Source organism: Staurois parvus, unplaced genomic scaffold (assembly GCF_062004578.1).
Source record: "Staurois parvus isolate SC_StPar_1 unplaced genomic scaffold, SC_StPar_1.0 ptg000149l, whole genome shotgun sequence".
Taxonomy (NCBI): Eukaryota; Metazoa; Chordata; class Amphibia; order Anura; family Ranidae; genus Staurois; species Staurois parvus.
In genome coordinates this window covers 4,405,633-4,427,609 of record NW_028317945.1, presented here as the reverse complement: position 1 = coordinate 4,427,609, position 21,977 = coordinate 4,405,633, and the positions used below count along the sequence as shown (strand labels likewise).

Sequence of the window (21,977 nt, the reverse complement as noted above, 5' to 3'; positions counted from 1 at the left end):
AATGGATATTGCAGATATGTTTTGTCAGTCATTTTTCCTCTGTCCTTTTCTCCTGTTTTAACAGCTAGTGTGGATATTCCAATGCCACGCCAAATTATATATGAATATATGAAAAAAATTACACGTTGCATACTTTAAAAACGGATTTACTGTGCACTATGCTTGTAACAGCATTAAATAGGATTTTCTGCAATTGCATGCAATTTTTAACAGTATTTTACTTTTTATTTGCTTATAAATTACTTTTGGTAAATTTCCTCCATGCAAATCTCAATTTGGCAGCACCCAGTGCAAAATATGCTGTACATGTGACTGATTTGGAATGAAATCTGGACCACTTAATATGTGTTGGAAGGAGCAGTATGTAGCTAGAAATTCTCTGTGGGATGTGGAATTTGTAGAATGATGGTGAGAAAGATTGCCATATGTAATCTGTTGGCTTCTTTACTTGGTAGGTGTGTATTTGTATTTGGAAACGTAATCAGACAGAGCACTGATGATATGAAAGGCAGAGGTTAAGGGAAAGTTACAAATGCGCAGAGTATATGACTATGAAAACATTGTGTATGCCTAAAATATTCTTATAAGATTTTCAAGCCAGTGACACTTAAAAAAAATACAACTCTATATGTGAATTGTAAATTTGATATGTCTTGCAGATTATTACAGCCAATTTTGTCTGTACACAAAGAAAAATTATTTAAAAATGCTTTCCAACCTACAGAAGCCCTTGCAATAGGTTATATTCAGTTTTGAAAGGTTGGGCTCAGCACCCCTTTGCATGACCTAGGAAGTCAGATGTAAGGTAGTTAAAGGGAAGTTTGAAAATCTTCAACATATCTCTTGAATGTAAATGTATTAGTACAATGTTTAAAATTGCTTAATTAAACATCAAATTATTCTACAGTTGCACACTGCATGGAAATCATGTTTAGAAAGGAGCACATCTAAAGTGCGCGTGGTGCTGGGACAGGTCATGCACTGACCGTGCTCCGCACGTCCTCGGCCATCAGAGCTAACTATAGCAGATGGGAACGGTGGAAAGGCCTCAGCACCGGAATCTTTGACTGTGGGAGCTCACGATGCACTGTTGGATGGCGGGTGTGGTGAAAAGAGAGCCAGCACAGACTTCACAGCAGCCCTGATTGGACCGCCAGTCTCCTCTCCCACAGCAGACTCCTCCAGCCAAGATGGCGCTGGTACAGAAGGGGACACCACGCAGCGGCCAGCCATCCCAATGGCAGCAGCCCTCAACTACGCCAGGATCCTTTCTCCTCATAGTCCCAGGAAGACACACAACTGCAGTGGTCACTACCAGTTGGTGGACAACAATTCTCTCCATGTCCCCTATCACCTGGGGGAGATATAGAGAGTGCGGTCTCACCAGCCTCCCCAGCCAACTCTATGGATAAAAATATAGCAGAACTAGCCGATAAAATCCTGAGTTAGAATAGCTCTACTGAACAGCCACCCCTGGCACAACCAGCTCCATACTCAGGGGATGCAGTGCTTACAGCCAGATTCTCCACATTATTGCAGCAGGAATTATCTAAAGCTTGCGCCTTCATAACCACTGATACCAAAAGTGACTTCCAATGTATATGGGTAAGGCTGGACTCTATTGAATACAAATTGGATGGCACTGTCAAAAGGGTTAACCAGAATTCTAATCGGATCACAACTTTACAAGACCAACTGGACCAGGCTCAAGCCAAGATGGAAGACCTTGAGAATAGATCACGATGCTATAACTTAAGGATCAGAGGTCTTCCGGAATCGGTAGTAGATCTGGAGCCGGTCATACATGCCCTGATGCAGAACTTAATCCCAGATATCACACCACACCAGCTGGAATTGAACCGCTTTCATAGGGCCTTGATGGCCCCTAGATCTGATGGATTATCGTCAAGCTGCATTTTTACAGGATCAAAGAAAGAAAGAATAATCTTAAACAAAAACAACCTGCGCCACAAGATCTATGTTTAAAATTTGAAAGTGAATGCTGCTGTGCCTTGATAAGAATCAAAAACATTGATAAAAATGAAAAAAATCAGTGAAACAATAAAACGGCGCAAAACATAAAATGAATCAAAAATAATTATACACAAATCATAATACATTCTGTGGTTATAAAATAAATGTCCAAAACCACCAAAATGAAGAGAAAAATTTTTAAATTTGTGTCCAAATACAAAAAGTGATGAAACCAAAAACAAAGAAAGTTTAACCACTTGCCCTCCAGAGGATTTACCCCCCTTAATGACCAGGCCTCTTTTTGCTACTTGGCGCTACACTAATTTAACTGACAATTGCGCGGTCATGCAATGCTGCACCCAAATTAAATTTATGTCCTTTTTTCACACTAATAGAGCTTTCTTTCGGTGGTATTTGATCACCTGTGCGCTTTTTATTTTTCACGCTATAAACAAAAAAAGACCAAAAATTTTGAAGAAAAACAATATTTTTTACTTTCAGCTATAAAGAATATATAGTAAACTCAAAGTTAGTTATAAATTTAAGCCAAAATGTATTCTGCTACGTTTTTGGTAAAAAAAAAATCCCAATAAGTGTATATTGATTGTTTTGTGTGAAAGTTATAGCGTCTACAAACTATGGTATAGATACTACAATTTACACCATTTTTTTTGCTATACAACGCTGCGCTAGTTTAACGGATAACTGCACAGTCATGCAATATGGTACATAAATGAAATTTATATCCTTTTTTTCACACAAATAAAGCTTTCTTTTGATGGTATTTGATCACCTGTGCACTTTATATTTTTGGTGCTATAAACAAAAAATTGTTTTTTGGAAAAAAACAATATTTTCTCATTTCTGTCATAAAAAATATCCAAGAAAACTAAAATTTTGTCATAAATTTAGGCCAAATGTATTCTGCTACATGGTTTTGGTTAAAAACAACAAACCAGTAAGTGTATATTTATTGCTTTGTGTGAAAGTTATAGCCTCTACAAACTATGGTATAGATAATGGAATTTACACAGCTTTTACTTTCTGACTGCTCATCACATTTCTTGAGGTGCTAAAATACCAGGATAGTACAAACACCCTCAAATGACCCCTTTTTGGAAAGTAGACACCCTAAGCTATCTGCTGAGAGGCATATTGAGTCCATGGAAGATTTATTTATTTTTTTTCCACAAGTTTCTGGAAAATGACAACTTTTTTTTTTTATACAAAGTCGTCATTTAAATGATTTATTTCTCACACAAGCCATGGGTATATATGGAATTACACCCCAAAATACATTCTGCTACTTCTACCAAGTATGGGGATAACACATGTATGAGACTTTTTGGGAGCCTAGCTACATACAGGAGTCTGAAATGCAATGACCACTTTGAAATCCTGAAGGTGCGTAACTTCCTCATTTTACTTCAATACCTATCACAGTTTCGAAGGCCCTGACATGCCAGGATAGCACCAAACCCCCCCCCCCCCCAAATGACCCCTTTCTGAAAAGTAGACACCCCAAGGAATGTACAAAGAGGCATGGTGAGTATTTTGCAGATCTTTTTTTTTTTTTTTCTCACAAGGTTTTGAAATAGAAAAAAAAATAGAAAAAATATGTTTGGTTTTTTTTTCTTCATTTTCCAAAAACTTGTGGCAACAAATGAGATCTGCAAAATACCATGCTTCTCACCAAATTCCTTGGGCTGTCTACGTTCCAAAAAGGGGTCATATGGGGGGTTTGGTGCTATCCTGGCATGCCAGGGCCTTCGAAACTGTGATAGGTATTGAGGAAGTAAAATGAGGAAGTTACGTGCCTTCATTTTTTTTTTTTTTTTTTTTAAAAACACTTTTTTACTTGCACAAAAACACTAAATATTGGCCAATTATTTGTTAAAATATAAAAGATGATGGTATGCCGAGTAAATAGATACCAAACATGACATGCTTTAAAGTTGCTCATGCCCCGAGCAATGGCGACAAACTGCATACATCTTTAATATCCATAGGCAATGTTTTAAAAGCCTTTACAAGATACCATTTTAGATTTACAGAGGAGGCCTAGTGTTAGAGCTACTGCCCTTGATCTGATGTCCGCGGCGATACCTCACATGCATGGTGCAACCGTTGTTTCCATACCGGCACAGGGTCAATGCTCACGAACGCAGATGCGCGTGCGCGCAGGGGGGCGAAGGAACTTTTTTTCCTTTTTCTTTTTTTTTATTATTTTTACACTGTTCCCTTCATTTTTTTTTTTTTTTTTTTTTTTTTTGATCACTTTTAATGCTATCACAGAGAATGCAAATATCCCCTTTAACTTCAATGGGCATTGTCATATATTCTTTTTTTGAGAAATCTGGGTTCTATCAGACTCTAGATATCTCCTCTGCCCTTAAATTATTTAATCAAACCAAGATCGGTGTGATCAGATGCTTTCCCAATTTACAAATGGCGCTGTTTATATCCTCTGAAACTGAAATGATGAAATGCTCGTAGCTTCTGATTTCTTAGGCTATAGAGATGATTGGCACCATTCTGGTCTCCAATCAGCTCTATGGTCAGCTAGCAGAAGCACCGGCTGCATTCTCAGGTTGCCCCGATGGCACGGGACTGCAGCTAATTAGCCACTAGGATTGCTTTTACATGAAAGACGATCGCTGGCTGAAAAAAACGATACCAAGATGATGCCTGCAGCTGTAGGCATCATCCTGGTATAACCATTCAAAGTCCAGTGATGTACCAGTACCTCGGTTTATGAATTTAATTCGTTCTGCAGGACATTTCATATAGCGAAAAATTCATAAACTGAAACACTGTTTCCCATAGGAATGCATTGAAAACCAATTAATCCGATCAGAATGTCAGAAAAACAGTAAATGCTACTAAAATACAGCATGAGTTATTTTATTAACTCATGTATTCTGTATTTGTATTTTATGTATTCTGCTACATGTCTTTGCTAAAAAAAAATCCCAATACGTGTAAATTAATTGGTTTGCGTGAAGGTTATAGCGTTTACAAATGGAGGTATATATACTGGGATTTTTATTTTTTGTATACTAATAAAGGCATCGATCAGCGACTTATGGTGGGACTGCGGCGGACATTCTGACACTGGGGGGGACTGACTTGGTCACTGACATCCCCAGTGACACCAATACAGTGATCAGTGCAAAAAAAAAACAAAAAACACTGACACTGTACTAATGGCACTGGGGAGGAAGGGGTTAACTTTTTTAGGCAATCAAAGGGTTAACTGTGAGTAGAGTGTTTTACTAGTGGGCGGGGGGTGTGTACTTCACTGTTGCAAGCTGTCCCAGAGTGCTAAGCTCTGCTCTCCAGAACAGTGAGCTGGGAACTGATAGGGAGCAGAGCTGCATTGAAAACAATGCAGCTGTGATCTGTGTCACTGTTTGCCAGCAATCGCTGGGACCCAGCGGGTAATGACCGGCCGGGACCCGGTGATTGACACCCTCGGCGGCGCGGTAGGGCGGTCGCGCACGGCCCCTACCCGATATGCAAGATCGCGTATTTATACGTGATTTTGCGCAGTGGTGCCGCCCTGCCAAAGTATATTTACTGTGGCTGGTCGGCAACCGGTTAATAAGCTGCCAGTATGTTTACCTATCGGGTCCCCTTTCATAATAAACAATAAAATAAAATTAAAATCAACAATGTGTAATAAACAAAATAAAACCAACACAAATCTCTATGGCATATAACCTATACAAACATATTGTTCACAAACCACGAGTGTCACCAGAGATGATGAATGTATCCTTAATAATAATTAAGAAAAAATCAATAATTATCAGTATAAAAACATAACACATACAGTTGTGTTTAAAATAATAGCAGTGTGTTGAAAAAAGTGAATCAAGCTCAAAATCTTTCTAATAGCTTTTATTTTCATACACACAAATGCATTGGGAACACTACACATTCTATTCCAAATCAAAACATGAAGAAAAATATATCAAATTTGTGTTGTTCCTCTAAAAAAAAAATTGAAGAAAAGTGAATATTAGACTGTTCAAAAAAATAGCAGTGTTTGTATTCTTCTTTACAAACTTAAACATTCACTTTATAAACTGAAAAATGTTTGAAGATTTTGCTTTCCTTTGAATCACTTAATATTTAGTTGTATAACCACTGTTTCTGAGAACTGCTGTACATCTGTGTTGCATGGAGTCAACCAACTTCTGGCACCTGTGAACAGGTATTCCAGCCCAGGATGATTGGACTACATTCCACAGTTCTTCTCTATTTCTTGGTTTTGCCTCAGAAACTGCATTTTTGATGCACCCCACAAGTTTTCTATTGGATTAAGATCCGGGGATTGGGCTGGCCACTCCATAACGTCAATCTTGTTGATCTGGAACCAAGATGTTGCACGTTTTACTGGTGTGTTTGGGGTCGTTGTCTTGTTGGAACACCCATTTCAAGGGCATTTCCTCTTCAGCCTAAGGCAGCATGACCTCTTCAAGTATTCTGATGTATTCAAACTGATCCATGATCCCTGGTATGCGATAAATAGGCCCAACACCGTAGTATGAGAAACATCCCCATATCATGATGCTTGCACCACCATGCTTCACTGTCTTCACAGTGTACTGTGGCTTGAATTCGTCTGACAAACTGTCTCTGGCCACTAGACCCAAAAAGAACAATCTTACTTTCATCAGTCCACAAAATGTTGCGCCATTTGTCTTTAGGCCAGTCAATGTGCTCTTTGGCAAATTGTAACCTCTTCAGCACATGTCTTTTTTTCAACAGTGGGATTTTGCGAGGGCTTCTTGCAGATAGCTTGGCTTCACATAGGCGTCTTCTAATTGTAACAGTACTCACAGGTAACTTTAGACCTTCTTTGATCTTCCTGGAGCTGATTGTTGGCTGAGTCCTTGCCATTTTGGCTATTCTTCTAACCATTCAAATGGTAGTTTTTCTCTTTTTTCCACGTCTTTCAGGTTTTGGTTGCCATTTTAAAGCATTTGCGATCATTTTAGCTCCGCAGCTTATCATTTTCTGCACTTTATATGTTTTCCCCTCTCCAATCAACTTTTTAATCATGGTACGCTGTTCTTTTGAACAATGTCTGGAACGACCCATTTTCCTCAGAATTTCAGAGAGAAATGCACTGTAACCAGCATGTACAACATTTGCTGCCTTCCTTCCTTAAATAAGGGAAATAATAATTCATTTTTATTAATCCTGAATTAAAGATGGTCTGATTATCTATGTATTATTTATGTGCATATATATGTGATTTATTTGTTAACATTTTAGTTTTTGATAATTTGTATGTATTGTTTTATCTGACCAGATTCTGAATTTATGTCTTATTGCTTATTCTATTCTATTTTATTTACATATATATTTGCTATTTATATTTAATTTTACATTTTCATATTTAACATCCTTAGCTTGATGTTATAGTTGGGAATCATAATCTATATACCTTAACCTATTGCAATTGCACATATAAACATATATGACCATATGGTCTCATATATATGTGCAAATGGGTGGGCCCCGCATATTATTATGAATATGCACATAATAGGAATAATAAATATTTAGGGGCATAAAGGTTTCTAGTATGTATTACTTGATTCCCCCACAACATCTTCTACATAGATTACATCCTGCATCTTCACAAACTGACAGACTCATTTCTGTCTGCCAATTCGTTTTACACCTCCAATAAAATGGCGCCGCACTGCGCGCGCATCCGCTGGTGACAGGTTAATCAATGATCACTTTCGTGATCCTCGGCAAAATGGCACCAACGCACTGCGCATGCGTCGATAACTGGCAAGATGGTGGGCGCAATAAGCGTGAATGCCATTTCTAAATATAAATAGCACAACACAGATGTCCTGCTATAAGCCTTGCACCCTATGACTACGTGCATAGCACTAAATGCGTCGGGGGCAACAACAACTGGACACCTAGCCACCACAGGTGGCCATCCTGAACTAATGGCCAGTAATTTTTATTCTATTGTATCACACATTTAATATCTGGAATAAAGTGTCCCTATGTAGTATTACGCTATGTGGTGTCCCTTATTGGGCTCTCCGTGTGAGTGCCATCATTCGCAGTGCCCGCTTTAAAAGGTGACCCCAGATGGTGACACATACTGAAGGATTCCGGAACCTTAATGCAGATGAGACTAGATGGTGATATGGAATGTGACCTGTCCTGGGAACAGATGACCCATTAATTGCCTGATGACACAGGATTTTTCATATTGCGTGTAAAAAACGCACTTCTGGTGATTGCACATTTTATTCACTTGGAACACATCATCTGTCACTCCCGGATCGGATGTTCATACACTAAGAATTGCGATCCTTTGGGATCCACACGTTTACATCTTTTTTGGACAATTATCTCGCTAAATCACCACATGGTGATATCATTTAGTGCACCTGATGTATTATTAAGGATGTGAATATACAGTGGTGTGTGTGTATATATGTATGTGTATATATGTATGTATGTGTGTGTGTGTGTGTGTATGTATGTATGTATGTATGTATGTATGTATATATATATATACATACATACATACATACATACATACATACATACATACATACATACAGTGGGGATCGAAAGTTTGGGCACCCCAGCTAAAAATTTGTATTAATGTGCATAAAGAAGCCAAGGAAAGATGGAAAAATCTCCAAAAGGCATCAAATTACAGATTAGACATTCTTATAATATGTTTTATAATGTGTTCTCCCAATCTAGTAGACAATTTTCTAGTGGTGCTCCCCACATACTGTAAGTGACACAGGCACTCTAAAAGGTAAGTTACTTGGGTACTTCCACAAGATAAAAATTTACGAATTTTAAACACTTCCCCACTACTCTGCGACTGAAATTGTGTAAATTTTTCAAAGAAAGAATGATGACTGCTAGAACCAGACAGGATCTTGTCCTTCAGGGTCACCAAATTCAATTTTTCAACGACCTCTTCCCACAGACCATTCAATGTTCGTTTAAACCACTATTGATGCAGCTAATGAATCGCCAAAACAAATACCGTTGGTCCTTCCCCTTCCGGCTCTCCCTTTACTTTCAGAGGAAAGGCGCACTCATTCTCAAGCTTCCAAAATGGAGAAGAAATCCTCATGGGACTGATTTCACAGAACTCTCCCCCTGCCAGATTATCTACATCTCCATCCAGGCCTGTCTTCCTGTTATGGTCACAGCCGACAAGATCAGCCACCAAGAAGGCCCGGTTACCCACATGAATACTGAGGATGGGACTGCCATAAACTGCCTTCCACCTTAGGCAGATCCATTATGAAGGGTTCTACCAGCAGTTGTCCAGTTTACACCCCCTCCTGTCTACCATTTCGGAAAGTTGTGGTGGAGGAATAGTTCCCATACAGCACTGGAGTTGTTTAGAAAAGCTCAAGATCTCATATGTTAGGAGTAACCTTATTGGGTTATGTATGATTATTCTAGTTGGAAACTTGAGAAAGTATACTCTGCCTCTCTCATTTTGATGCCCTCCCGACGTGTTAATGGACAAGATGTGCCGAGGTGGAACGGCATGCCACTTGCTGCGAACTTGCCCCTAACCGTTTGCTAATTGTAACTTCGCTTTTGATATTGGAGTGCTGATCCCCACAACCAGCTTTTGTTTTAATGTGGAAATTTATATTGCTGACACTCCGCTGCCTGTTAATAGGCAGACAGCGAGAAAAAGCCATGGCTATTGTTCTTAATCTCTTCTATTCCTTCTCTTCTTTAGTTTCTTCCTTATCTCAGCACCCTTTTTTCTATAAGGACGTGGGGACTTTGCCGACTACCACAAGGTTTTTGGTGGAGTGCGCAGCGGCAACAGGTGAGTACAAACTACTGAACCATTATGACTAAAATAGCCCCAACAAATTTTAAAATGCTCACCCACGATGTTCAAGGCTGCAGTTCCCCTAACAAATGCACATTGGCCTTCCAACACTACCACAAACTAGGGATAGATGTCCTGTTGCTGCAGGAGACCCATTTCTCTTGGAAATCGCACCGCAGTTATTTGAATGCCGAATATCGCACTTATTACCTGTCCAATGGCTCAGATAAAAAGAGAGGTGTCGCTATCTGTATTGCTAAACGGGTACCCTTTAACCTTAGTGTGGTTATCCAAGATAAAGGAGGCGGATACATTCTAGCGAATGGAAAAATTGACAAGCATATGGTCACCTTCATCTCGTATTATGCCCCTAATGTTGGACAAGCATCTTTTTTTAAGGATATGTTGGAAGCCTTAATGCCACTCGCAGCTGGCCACATTTTTGGAGGAGATGGCAACACTTCTTTAGATCGAATCTTGGACAAATCTAATTTCCTTAAAACTATATTGAAGCACCATACACCAGTATTTTGCCGAAAATACCCAAGAGGACACATCCCCCACCATGATTTGGGTGGCACATAAGGCGATGATTTGAGGTAAACTCATTCAAATAGCATCTAGGGCTAAACAGGAACTGCTTATACACCAACAAGAAGAGGAGCTCAAGGAGCTACTCAGAACAGAAAAAATACCCCCACTTTGACATTAGACATAAAATAGACGCGGCAAGAACGACCTTAATCTTAGCCTATATACGAAAGCGGAGAAATACATCCATTGGTCAAAGCATCGTTTTTATACCTTTTGGTGATAAACTCCATACTCTGCTCGCACGGAAGCTCACGCCACGTGTTTATTCCCCGGTAACGGACATAGATCCCAGAATTCCCAGCTGGTGATGTGAGAATTTTTTAATTTTCTTTTCCAAACTCTTTTCTCAACCGGAACCAACTCTGGCATCCTGGATTGATACCTTTTTCCAAACTCTCCCCCTATCGCGTATCATTCCAGCTGACATGGAGCTCATGGAACAGGAATTTCTGGAAGCAGAAGTGGCTAAAGTTATAAAAAGCCTAAATTCCTGCAAGGAGCTGGGACGAGGCGGCTTTTTGGGTCATTACTATAAGAAATATTCTGAGGTTTTAACCCCCCCACTTATGTTCCTTTTTCGTCAAGGCGCCCAACTTCCCTGCTTTGAAAACCATGCATTCATACATGTTATACTCAAACTGGGCAAGGACCATGGAGACTGCGCAAACTACTGCCCAATCTCCCTTATTAATGTTGACCTCAAGATTATGACCAAGATATTTAGAAAACAGATTAAATTCATTTCTGGCAGGTTATATCCATCCGGATCAAGTGAGTTTTGTTCCCAATAGACTAGCACCAGACCAAACGAGGCGACTGATAGATATTATCTCTGCCCTCAAATCTAATTGGAACGGTATGGGTTTCGCAAGAATTTTCTCACAATACTCCATACATTATATAGCGGATCAATAGCCAGATTGTCAGTCAAGGGATGGCAGAGCTGCCCACTATCCCCTATTTTATTTGTTCTAGCCTTAGAGCCTCTGGCAATTAAACTTAGGAATACCCCGGATGTTCTGGGTATCCCATGTGGTGATAGGGTACATAAGCGCGCTCTGTTTGCGGACGACCTTTTAATACTCTTTAACACCTCCATCCACCTCCATACCTAACTTGTACAGTGACCTGTCATACTTCACAGCAATCTCTGGTCTTAAAGTCAATCATAATAAATCCCTGGCCCTTAACTTAACTTTGGATGACTCCACAGTTCATTCCTTGCGACAAAGTCTTTCTTTCAAATGGCAATCAGACACGCTTCCTTACCTAGGAATTAATTTAACCCCTTCCTTTGACACCCTCTATCAGAATTATCCTCTCCTATATAAGAAATTGCAGGATGATCTTTCCAAATGGGCCCTCCTTCCCCCCTCATGGTTCGGTAGGTTGTACTCAGTGAAAATGAACATTCTGTCTAAAATTCTGTATTTGTTTCATACTCTGCCAATAATGATAAACATGTCTGACTTGCGTACCTTTCAACAGAAGATACTAAAATTCATATAGGGAAACAAGAGACTCAGGGAGAATAGATGTACGCTTTTTGTCCTGAGGTTGAAGGGAGGATTGGGGGTCCCGGACCTATCCAAATATTTTTACGCTGCTCAATTAGTCCCATAGATACACTACCATTCTAGACATGTCCGTCCCATATGATGTAGCTGAAATCCAGGATCAGACATGCAATTTTGTGTCCCACGTTATCTTTTTCCCTTTCCCTATGGGATAGATTAGCGAGTAAGCATAGCTTTAAATCCCCCCACCCACACTCCCCTAGCCCCTTTATTGGACAACCCGGCATTCCCCCTGGGTCTCAGCCCTTCCGCTTTTGAAGGGTGGACCAATAAAGGTTTTCTTCGTTTGGCAGATTTCTGCGATCATAGGGGCCCAATACCTAAGATAGCATTTCAGAAGAAGCATCACCTCCCCACTAAGGAGCTATATCGCTTTTTTGCAAATAACCCACTTTCTCCATACTCTTAGACGCACCAATGACCTGTCTTCATTGACTTCAATGGAACATTTCTGTAGAACTCTGGATAAGCATACTGGTCATATATCTAGGATATATACTATTTTGCATGAGGACTCCACCAAATTACCCTACATGGAAAGATGGGAGTGAGACCTGGGGGAAGTATTAGAGGCAGCGGAATCCATTCCAACTGGCGCTTCATTGATCGAAGCAAATTATAAGGTCTTCCTACAGTGGTATTTAGTACCTCCCGTTTGGCGTCTTTTGTTCAGGGAGCCTCCTCCAGTTGTTTCCATGGCTGCGGACAGGAGGGAACGGTTCTCCATACATGATGGACCTGCAGCAAAGTAAAGCGATTTTGGATTTGCACCTATAATTTTATATATTCACTTACCCAGGTGATTCTTATCAAGTCTCCACAACAGGCCCTCCTAGGAAAACCGGTGGGGGGAATACCCGGATATGTGAGATGCCTGATTGCATTTATATTTACTTCTGCCAGAATATTCATTGCGCGCTCTTTGAGATCCCCTACGGTTTCCCTTGACCTCCTAAAGGCCAGGCTGACCTGGATAATGGTCAATGAACATCTGACCGCTATTCTTCATGATAGGATGGCCTATTTTGAGAACTTGGGACTCCTGGATGAAATATCTCTCAGCACCGTCCTAGGCTGGATTGTGGGTAATATGTGGAACCTATAGAGGATACAAATCCTATACCCCATGCTTGGCTCCTCGTCCTTTCCTCCCCCTCCTCTTTTCCTTTCTCTCCTTCCACGCTTTTCTTTCCCTCCCTCCTTTTTTTTTCTCCTCACTCTTATCTATTCCTTTCTCTTCTTTATTTTCTTGCCCTTCTTCGGATATAGTTAGCTCAAGGCCATGGGGGGTGCCCCCCCTTCATTGCCTGCAGAGAGTTGGAGGGAACCCGATTTCCCCACACAGGTCGCGGCGGTCTCCAAGCTATGTCTGACAAAAGTTTTCACTCTAGTTTTTTCTTTTCTTCTTTCTTTGTTATTGACCTTACTTTCACAAGTCCCAATGGGTCCCATTTGACTATCAATGACTGCTGATTGTCATAGCTTGTGTATTGTATGTTATTTGTACCAGCCAGGACACGCTGCAGTTTGATGACAAATGGATGTATAATTGACTGGGCTGTCTTGTTACCCCCTTTCTTTTAAGATAAAACCAATAAACACCATTGAAAAAGAAAGGAGCACATCTTCAGGGTGCTTAGCAATAATTGGCTAAACAGACAAATGAGATTTTTTTTTTTTTTTTTTTTTTTTTGTAAGGATTGGTCCTGTTGTCACACTTTAACCACTTGATCTCCTCAAGATTTTACCCCCTTCAGGATCAGGCCATTTTTTCTTGTTTGGCAATTTAACTGCTAATTGAGCGTTCATGCAATGCTGTACACAAATTAAATTTATATTTTTTTTTCACACTTTCTTTTGGTGGTATTTTGATCACCACAGGGTTTTTATTTTTATTTTTTTTTGCGATATAAACAATAAAATGACCAACATTTTTGAAAGAAAAATATTTTTTACTGTCTGCTATAAAACATATCCAATAAAAAAAAAATCTAATTTGTTTCATAAATTTTGGCCAAAATGTATTCTGCTACATGTCTTTGATAAAGAAAAACAAATCCAAATAGGTGCATATTAATTGGTTTGCTTGCAAGTCATAGAGCTTACAAACTATGGTATGTATATATACACTGGAATTTATTTATATATATATATATATATATATATATATATATTTATAGATATTACTAGTGGCATTGATCAATGACTTATAATGGGGCTGTGATAGTGCGGTGAGCAATCTGACACTGACTTATTCATGGTAGGGAACTGACTAACTGCCACTGACATCATCAGTGACATTAATACAGTGATCAGTAATAATACTATACACTGTCAGTGTAGCAATGACACTGGCTGGGATGGGGTAACATCTAAGGGTGATCAGTGCCTAACTATATGTAAAGTGTGTTGCCTTTTACTAATGATCTTAGTTTATCATCCCTTCTTTGCGGGGACGAGAAATGGAGAGATTGTTCTGTCTGTACAGAGCTCTGTGTTGAATGTCAACACAGAGCTCTGGGTCGTGAGTGTACACAGCCGATTAGCAGGGCCTGGCCGTGAATCATTGGCTGGGACTTGCTTGACAGGCTTCCGCTGTGTATAATCACAGCAGGAGTAGGCGAGGGGGTTGCACACACGTGCGCCTGAAACCTGGAAGCAGTCGGCAATGTATGGGTAAGTTGCTTTGCCTGTGTGTGCCAAACGTCCGCAGTAGATTGCGGGAAGTTGGTCCGCAAGTGGTTAATGTCTAGACTGATGCTAACCACATGTTAATTAGCGGCCTCATGGAACTGGGTTTTTTTTTCTGTGGGCCGCTAATTTGCATGCCTGTCTTTCTTTTGGAAGCACGGCACGTTCCCAGCACAGACCGGGGTGTCACTGAGAGCCCCGGGTCCCGTTCTAATGATTGGTACCTGGAACTCCCAATTCCAGATCGCCTGATCGTTGTGATACCCTATGATTGGCTATCACAGTGATCAGTCACTGTGAAGCCCCCCGCCCCCCTTGTTTTCTCTCTCTGACTGGAGAAGAGAGATGCATTGTATCCCTCTTTGTCCTTTCAGAGAGAAAAAGTGTGAGTAAAAAATAAATAAAATGAATGAATAAATTAAACAAAAATACCTAGATCAAGGTTTGATCTAGCTCTGTGCTAGGGTTAGTGTTTTGGTCAGGGTCACGTTTTTTTTGGGGGGCGGGAGTTTTTAAAAAAAAAAAAAAAAAATTAGTATCAGTGTCAGTTGCAGAATAAAAAATTAATATACAAATAAAAGAAAGCAAATTGCGCACTATGGTTTCTGGCCTGTATTATGGTACAAACAACTGCTAACATACACACATGTGGTATCGTTGTGACCATCAGGAGCAGGAGAAATGATTTTGGGTTGTTCTTTGGTGGTAGGTTAAGGTAGTAACAAGAAATATATGCAGCTAAATTTTAAAAAAAAGTTTTGTTTGTTTTACTATTTTGGGCCAAGGAGATATTCATTACCATTTACCACTAAATGAAAGCCCAATTTGTCCTGAAATAACAAGGTATACACCTGGATGCACAAAGTAGTTGTGATGATATGGACGGTTTTGCTTACACATGTCAAAATTGTTTTACCCTCAGGCGTCAAGGGGTTAATATATTGCATCTTACCAGTCCTTGCATGTGGTCGCTGCAATGTTTTTTTTTTTTTTTTTCAGGCTTTTCTTTTCATATATTGTCACCTGGTGATCCTGCCAATATCAAACTTCCGGTTCTATGATGATCATGCTCACTCCCTGTTTTGTATCTATGGAAAAGCAGTGTTTTATAAAAGCATATTGTAACTTCAGTTTATGTGATTGTTACAGTTTTACAAAACTATTCACAGAAGTAAATTCAGTTTTGGAATGAAACACAATGTCGGCCCTGTCAGTTTTGTTAGCTAGCTGTCAACTAACTGTAAAAGTAGGACAGCATACTGTGTTTTTTTGAAATTGTGACAGCTGGTGCAGGGAGAGGGTCCCTGGCTTGCTGTCACAATGGGGTGTGACTGATTGGGTGTTTGTCAGGGAACTGCTTCCTTGTCGCTGGGACATAGGACCAAGGTATTATAGCTGGGCATTGCACCCAAGAACTAGACGACACTAGCTTAGGTGCAACTGGAACTGACTTTATTGAAAATTCAGGCAGAAATTATACCACACAAAATCAGAATAAAGCTTGACCACATGATCCATTTCCAACCTGTAAACAGTAATGCCATCTAATAAACAGCTAATAGTAATATAATTAACAGTAAGCTAATCAACAGCTAGCAACTAACCTCAAACCGTAATCTAATTAACAGCTAGGCACCCAGACAATGTTTTGATTAATCAGGGAGTCCATCCAGACTTTTAGGCGCATACATAGGGATACATGGAACAGAGACTAATGTGACCAGTTTTCAATGAACATGTATAGTTCTAAAGAAAACAAACCAGGAATAGTCTTTAGGACAAATACAAGAAAACAGTCCTTCAAAAATGTTACAAAAAGAGAAACCTAACAATAACGTAACAGGGTGAATATGGACATAAAGGGTCTCTTCAGGCAGTTGTGGTTAGCTGCAGAGACCTTTTCGTGACACGGGGGATTTGGTGAGCGCAGGGGCTACTGCAACAGTTACATGTTACACCCTGACAACTTCTGCTTCCGATTGCCTGTCAATTTCGTGTATCCGCTCCCCAAAGGTGCCCATCCTTAACCCTTTTGGGTGGAGCTCCACTTAAACTAAACAGGCTGAAGTTAGCTGAGTGGATACTGTGCACACCAGATTTTGCACTCTCCAGTTTTAGTAAATAAACCCCATTGTGTCATATGTAGGGGGAAAATGCGGTTTGCTTAAGTAGCATACCACAAAGCGGAACTATATTCAATTCTGCTCCAGCAATGCAGTGTTCACAAGCTCCCTTGCCTACATCTTCTTTCTGGATTTTTCCTGGTTTGGCAACTTTGGCCATCTTGTTTGGGTGGCGTAGTATCACATAACTGCCCAAATTATTTTTTCACTCAATCACTTGCGACGTCATGTCTAAGGTAAACACAGTGCAGAAGTTCCTGTGAGTAATGTGTAGCAAAATCAGGAGCCCAAAGGTGATCATTCAGTGTGCTAGATCCCAGCTGTCATCCAACCCACATGCTGGCAAGGACACACAGAAGCAGCAGATTCCTACTGCTGCTGTCCCTGTCTATTTTTTTTTTAAATGCACTGGGTTCATAAGTAGTTAATGATGCTTTTGTGTTTTCTGTGAAGGGTAAGCCATTAAAGAAGTGGTTGCCTTCATTTACAAATACCACAGTCCTGTTCTGCACACATTAAAAGCTGCAAATAAATCTCTCTGAAGGTTTAATTAATAGCAAACAGAATGTCTCCATTGGATTCTTGTTGTATTAATCTCTGAAGAGTGAGTAACCTTTCTAGATCATCGATTATTCCCTTTTTGAAATGGTACTGTCGTAATCTCTTTAACTCTGGTTTTAATCTTGCCACTTTCCTGCAAGCAAAATTTATTAACATTACTTACAAGATTTTATGCAACACATAATTGATCAGTTTTATATAGTATAAAAATAATCTCTAACCACCAGACTTGTCAGAGAACAATTTTCAGGTTATTAGCTCAAAATATATTGGGGCAAATGTCTACCAAGACCTTTTGGTTTACTGTGCGTAGTTCCATGAAATCTTTGCAGCTTAATTGTTAAAGCTCTTCAGAGTGCTTGTTTATCAAATTCAGCATGCTGTAAATGTGCTGTTTTATGAAATTATACATCAAAGCCTGTGTGTAACTGGGCTGATAAACCACTTAATGTCTTGCACTTGTATAACCCTTTATGGACCTGAACAATGTTACATTTCTGCTGTGGTCTTGTTTATTGGGCAATCACTTTGTCATAACTTAAGATAGCAAAGTAATACATATATTTTCTCACTACTAACAAGGCACTTTTTGGTGATACTGTCATACAAAGTGATCATATTTTCTGTACAGTCCTTAGACTACAAAAGTAAACAGAAAAAGTACCTTAAATAGTAAGATGTTTAGGATGTTACTGCTGTCTACATAAGAAATGGACACAAGTGACATAGAAAACTGAAGGCCTGCCTCTTTATAGAAGTATGGATCACAGGCGTGCAGTTAATTCTGCACTTCTGTGATCCGTTTTCAAGCAGACAGTGGGCTAAACCCACTGTCGGCTGATGTCACTCAGCTGGTCCAAGGTTCCAAGCTCTGGATCGATCCCGAGCTCAGAGTGAGCCAGAAAGAAGAGAAAGGGGGGGGACTGAGCCATGGCTCTGTGTGTGAGTGGACACACACAGCAGTGGCTTGGGAGTGAGCCTGCTTAGGTGCCCCCAAAGAAAGCTGTTTGCTGTGGGGGCACTAGGCAGTAGAAAGGGGCCAGAAGTGCTGGGGGGGGGGGGGGGGGAGGCTCGACGACCTGAGAAGAGGGAGGATCAGGGCTGCTCTGTGCAAAAGCATTGCACAGAGCAGGGAAGTAAGATGTGATGTTTTTTGTGTTTTTTTTCTGGTTTTGTTGCCTTCTAATATAGTGATATTAACTCTTTAAGGGGAAAAAAAGCCTGAAAACACTAAAAAATAGCACATGTACATCTGTGAGTGCTGAGTGTATAAGCGACTGGGCACTGAAATGTGAACAGGAAAAATTACTCTATAAACAATGTGATTCTACATGTTGAGTGTAGTTGGGCATAGGGAAACACTACAAAATGCTAGGGTGTAAATGTGGGCTTATATTGCATGCATTGCTCTTCAGCTTTAATTATTATTATTATTATTACTACATCGAGTTTATATAGCGCCAAAGAGTTTGCTCAGCGCTGTACAATAGGGGGGGGGGGGGGACAATACATGAAACAGTACAGTAACAACAAACAGCACACGAGGGGTTAGAGGGCCCTACTCTTTCGAGCTTACAATCTAGGAGGGAGGGGGTATTTATGAGAATATTGTGTTGCCTTCCCTGTATCCAGCATGGTTTCATCGCAAGGAGATCTATTTCCCTTATCTGGATGTGATGAGGGCTGCCAGGCAACTGTTTATGAGGAACGCCTAGTTCATGTCACTCTGGTCATTTTGAAATGTTTGTTGGCTAAGAGCAGCAAATGCAGTTGAAAGGCCTCCCCCTTCTTCAGGGCTTGAGCAGCAGATGTTATTAGAATGATTAGATGCAATATGTGACCTATGTATAGCTTGATAAATACTGTCAGATATTAAAGGCACTATAAACTTTCCAAATGGTCCAAGTTGTAGATGTGGGTTTTTTTTTTTCCCCTGTAAAAGAATACTCCTCTGTGGCAGTAGGGGCTTCTTGGCCTCTGTGTCTCAGGTCTGTACATCTGTGACCTAGTCTCCTGTACATACTTTCTCTAATTTTTTATGAGGTTTAGGTGTCTGCACACACACAGATGCTATTTTCGGTCAAAAGTTTTTGTGAGGGGCTATAAATGCACTTTGGTTTCCTCTTTTTATCCTTTCATGTTGGGTTGGCTGCCTGTGTTCTTGGGTATGCCTGCCCTTCAGTTTGAACTGCTTTTGGACATGCCAAGATTTCTTGCTATCAAGCTGTGTCCATCAATGGACAACAGGATTTTTGCACTCTCATAAAATCACTTTTTTTTTCATTGTCTATTGAGGAACACAGTTCTCGCCCCTCTTATGCTATTATTGTTTGGTATTTGGATAGCTTGCTACGACTGAGCAAGTGCAAGTTGGGAAGGGTTGTAGGGAATGGGCTTCTGTGACAGATTAAAAATCTGCATTTGATATATAGTGGGGAAAATCATTATTTTATCTCCTGCAGATTTTGTAAGTTTGCCCACTTACAAAGAAATGAAGGGTCTATAGTTTTTTTTTTGTTTTTTTTTGTTTTTTTTTAATCATAGGTGTGTTTTAAATAATAGAGACAGAATATCAACCTAAATAAACAGAAAAAACACATGACACAAATATTTTAAATTGAGTTGCAATTCAGTGAATAAAATAAGCATTTGATCCCTTACCAACCAACAATAATTCTGGCTGTCACAAACTGGCTATGTGCTCATGTGGTACACGTGTTAGTCCTGTCAATTTAAGAAGGTGCTCCTAACGACAATTCGTTATGTGTATAAAAGACACGTGTCCACAGAATCTTTCTTCCATTCCAACCTCACCAGCATAAGCAAGACCAAAGAGCTGTCAAAGGATGTCAGGGACAAGATTGTAGACCGGCATAAGCCTGAAATGGGCTACAAGACCACCAGCAAGCTTGGTGAAAAGGGGACAACTGTTGTAGCAAAGATTTGTAAATGGAAGAAATACAAAATACCCACCAATCACCATCAGTCTGGAGCTCCATGCAAGATTTCGCCTCATGGGGTAAGGATGATCATGAGAAAAGTGAGGGATCATCCCAAAACTACATGGGATTAGCTTGTGAATGATCTCAAAGCAATTGGGACCACAGTCACCAAACAATCCATTGGTAGCGTTTATTGTTGTTGCAATTATTTGTAAATGGAAGGAATACAAAATACCCATCAATCGCCCTCAGTCTGGAGCTCCATGCAAGATTTTACCTCATGGGGTAAGGTTGATTATGAGTAAAGTGAGGGATCAGCCCAGAACTACATGGGAGGGGCTTGTGAATTATGTCAAGGCAATTAGGACCATAGTCACCAAACAAACCATGCAACATCCTCAAGGTCTGTTTCCTCAAGAAGGCACATGTACTGACCTGTCTGAAGTTTGCCAATGAACATCTAAATGATTCAGAGAAGGATTTGGAGAAAGTGCTGTGGTCAGATGAGACCAAAATTGAGCTCTTTGTATTAACTCGACTCGCCATGTTTTGGAGGAAGAAAAATGCTGACTATGACCCTAAGAACACCATCCCTACAGTGAAGCACAAAGGTGGAAACATGTTTTGGGGCTGTTTCTCTGCTAAAGGTACAGGCCAATGGATGGGGCCATGTATTGTAAAATCTTGGATGAAGATGGGTCTTCCAGCATGACAATGGCCTAAAACGTACCGCCAATGCAACAAAGGAGTGACTCAAGAAGCAGCACATTAAGGTCATTGAGTGGCCTAGCCAGTCTCCAGACCTTAATCCTATAAAAAATTTATGGAGGGAGCTGAAACTTTGAGTTGCCAAGCAGCAGCCAAGGAACCTTAAGGATTTTGGGAAGATCTGTAAAGAAGAGTGGACCAAAATCCCTCTTGAGATGTGTGCAAACCTGGTAACCAACTACAAGTGACGTCTTACCTCTGTGCTTGCCAACAAGAGTTTCTCAACCTAGTACTAAGTCATGTTTTTTGCTTAGGGATCAAATACTTATTTTTCTCACTGAACTTCAACTTCTTAGTTTCTATTATAAAATTTTGTCAAGTAATTTTTCTCCTTCACTGATGTGCATTTATAGATGGCACTGATGGGTACAGGACAGGCATTGATGGGCACTGATTGGCACTGATGGCACTGAGGAGGCACTGATGGGCATTGACAATCATCACTGATGGGCATTGATATGTGGCAGTGACTGACACTGACATGCAGCAATAATGGGGCTGCATTGATAATCAAGGCACTGGTGAACAGTGCCCTGATTATCAATGTAGATGTCCCCTCAGAGGACTGCTGCTTACCGGCTCTCCTAACATATCTATAACCGGCATTTCCTGTTTACATGCGATCAGCTGTCATTGGCTCTTTACCGCAATTGGTGGTGCGCTGTGTCAGGGACAGAGCATACCACCGATCACCGCACGCCGCCAGGGGTGCACATACACAGCTAGTGTGGGAGGACGTCATCTGACATCCTCCCAGAACAGAAGAGCTCTGCCTGTCCGTCATTTCCCTATATGGTGGCCGGGAGGCGGTTAAAATATACTTATGATAAAAAATTATAGACCATTTCTTTGTAAGTGGGCAGGCTTACAAAATCTG

The 21,977-nt window shown here is 40.3% G+C and overlaps 1 protein-coding gene across 4 annotated transcripts in view; it reads left to right on the top strand.

Moving 5' to 3' along the window:
- The window catches only part of TMEM184B (transmembrane protein 184B), a 188,819-nt gene that overhangs the window by 64,058 nt on the left and 102,784 nt on the right, over window positions 1-21,977 (top strand). Inside the window, exon 3 of one of the 4 annotated variants that reach the window (XM_089674264.1) lies at window positions 9,746-9,838. The exons of 2 other annotated variants lie outside the window; for them this stretch is intronic. The gene's annotated coding sequence lies outside the window, so the exon portion shown is untranslated. Of the gene's footprint in view, window positions 1-9,745; window positions 9,839-21,977 lie in introns of those variants that run through there. One more of the 4 variants, XM_089674261.1, reaches the window with a different exon arrangement.